The sequence below is a fragment of the Lepidothrix coronata genome, unplaced genomic scaffold (assembly GCF_001604755.1).
Source record: "Lepidothrix coronata isolate B3197 unplaced genomic scaffold, Lepidothrix_coronata-1.0 Scaffold9, whole genome shotgun sequence".
NCBI classification, from domain to species: domain Eukaryota; kingdom Metazoa; phylum Chordata; class Aves; order Passeriformes; family Pipridae; genus Lepidothrix; species Lepidothrix coronata.
In genome coordinates, this window is record NW_016690189.1 from 799,510 (window position 1) to 802,662 (window position 3,153).

The following is a 3,153-nucleotide window of genomic DNA, read 5'->3' on the forward strand; positions in this document are numbered from 1 at the left end:
AAACAGCACAGTGCTTATACAACATAGCTTGCTATGAGTTGTGCTTCTGTGTGGTGACTCTGCATTACACTGTCTGAAGTCTCTTCATTTTCTCCTTTAAACTGAAGATCTGTTTTGATTTGTTGTCTCTTTCTTGTACAACCAATATTGTAAAAATCCTTTGAACTTGGTTCTAATGTGCATCTCTGACCATGTGTGCAGCTGGCTCTGCATGATCCCGACCCTGATCTGGGTTCACATGAACTGGCTCTGCTAATTCTGGAGATGGGAGCCTTAGGGTATTACCCGGCTGGCATCTGCAGCAGTGCTGCTCAGTTACTCATTCTGCCACTCAGTCAACACAATGCCTCCATGCTGCACCTGTGGGATGCTGGACCTCAGGTCAACCCATGCTGAGGGTCTCTGTGTTCCACTCCATCCTGCAGAGCACTGCTTGTCCCTCCTTGACACAGAAATGCACAGAGAGGCTTCTAGTTTAGTTGGGTTTGGTTCCCTTTTTTTTGTTTTAATATTGTGTGAGTGTTAGAACCAACTTTGTGATGATGGATAATTATCTGCAGAAGGTGCAGGCTATCATTTAGATTGTGGGTATCTATGTTCTTGTCTGCTTCAGTAGACTACCTTGGGGCAGAAAGGGTAGGAAAATATTTGCCACACAATTGTGAGGGAAAATGAACCATGGAGTCAGAAGAAAGGATTTTATAGATCTACTCAGTATATGAGAGGAGCCCCAATGGCACCACCAGCTCTGTCTGCTGCTGCCCACACTCCTGGGGCTCCCCCCACACTGCCCACCCCATGTCAGCCCCCTCAGGCCATAAGCCCCTGCTCCAGAGATGCCATGGCATGGCCAGTCTCCAGCTCCCCACAGCACTGCCCATCCTGTCTTCGTCTCCAGGGCAGTGACCAATGCTGGGCCTAAGCTGGCCTGGTGGCCTCCCACTGCCCCCCTCCCTGGTCCACTGGGTGCCCAGGCAGCAGCAGCTCTGCTCCTTTGCCTGGAGATATGGGGCATTGTGCTAGGAAGAATTACTGGGTTAAAAACTGAGAATGCCAGACATTAGCTGTCAAGAAAAATTAAGATATTCTTAAGAAACTAAGCATATGGCTACTAGGTCTGTAATACATTTCATTTCACCTTCATGGAATTATCCCTTCTCCTTCTGAGACAGGCAGGGACTGGGTTAGTGTTACACAGGGGAGCTCACATCTATGTAATTGCCAGAATATTCTCAGTTGCAATATGCCGACCTGCAGCTTCACAGATGAAATTGATTATTTTTGCTGTCAGCCCTCTCCTGCTCTATTAAAATTCAATTTTATGGTGTAACAATCCCTGTGGACATGTTTTGTCATTTGTTTCCGAGACATGATGGAAGCATATATGTGCTTCTAGCAAATGCTGAAACCTAAGAAAAATAGCTTATAAATTAGCAACAGTATGTTAAAGTATAGTAAAATGCTTACTTTTTTGTTACAATGTAATATGTGACCATTTGTAACAGTTTTAAAGCCCAGCTACATACTCATCTTTTAAATACATTCTGTGTGTCAAGCCTTTTAGTTCCTCTGTATTAAAGTGCGAGTGAGCCTTTTTTCTTTTCCTTTTTATTTTTAGGACCACTAAAAGCCCCAGCAGTAAATGAAGCCCAAGGTGAGCAAGGACCTGCAAGTTCCCAAGTGTTGCCACTTCCCATTACCATCAAGATGTGCAGTTAGAGTGCTGCAAAATCTCTTTAAGTGGTGACACTTTTGAGAACAGGGGCTGAAAGAGTCTTAAACTTTGCAGTAATTCAAGGGGCGTCTGTCTCATCAAGCTGTAGGAATCATTGATGCTATTTTAACTGTGTTACCTCAGCATCTGAAGGGAGATAACACAGCCATTACACTGAAAATGTCTTAGGATCTAGAGATTTTTTTAGAAAAACTTGTGAAAGAGGGTTAAATCATCCAATTCTTTCTGGAATTATCTACATTGCCCATGTTTTCTGATGTTTCTGATCAGGCATGGTTTTTGACTTTCATCTGCAAGCTCAGAAAAGCAGACTTGGAATAATGCATCTGTAGATTTCCATCCTCTCCTAACCCAGATTTTCGCACAGCAAATTAGAGATGCATAACAGGGCTGTCAGCTTTAGTGTGACAGCTCAGTTCTCCTGCATTTATTCCAGAAACAGTGCCCTGGTTCATCTGGTTTATCTCCTACAGCTCCTTGACTTGAATATACCAGCTATGCACCTCCTATACATTTTGATGTCTTTAGTGATTCCCAAATCCACAGTGTAAACATACAGCTTTCTGAACCACTGGTTTGGGTTTTTTTTTTTAATAATTAAAATATTATCATGCAGCATGATGTCTAGCATTGCGTATTGTATATTAGGGATGCATGTTTGAGTTTGCAGTTCAGATTAGCCATTTTCATCCAAGACTTCTGAATGTTTGATATATTTTACTTACTTTATTATTTTAAAGACTGATTGTGGGGCTTATTTCTTCATTTAGTAGCTTTACTATTCTGGCAATAATTACATGAATCTAATAAAGGAAATACAGCCCTAAAACTATGTCCATTTCCCCCCCACCATATCACTGAGTCAATAAAAGAGGCTACTAATTCTTATTGATTAGTTACAGACAGAAAACTGTTGGTGTTACTACTCTTTCTCATTAAAGCACAGCCTAATTTATGTTGGCCCCCATGCTTAGAGTACTTGCCTGTGTGCAACGGTTATTCATCATAAATTCAGCAAAAACCTAAATCAGATGATAATTCATGCAACACTTTCCATCACAATTTTGAAAGCTTATAATGAATGCTGTTGGCTTATTTTTTCTATCCTTAATTCCAATAATATAATAAATCTAAAATACCTGCATGGCATCTTTAAGTACTTCAATCAGCCAATTAGTTGTTTTCTACAAAAACAAAACAAAAACCAACAAAGAAAACAAAAAACAAAACCAACAAAACAAAACAAACAAACAAAACAACCGAAAACCCAACCACAGAGAAATAAAACATCTCCCATGAAAAGCAAATGGTCACCCCTGAAGTGATCAGGCAGTTGGACTAGATGATGGTTGTAGGTCCCTTCCAACTGAGCTCCTCTTCTCTTCTCTTCTCTTCTCTTCTCTTCTCTTCTCTTCTCT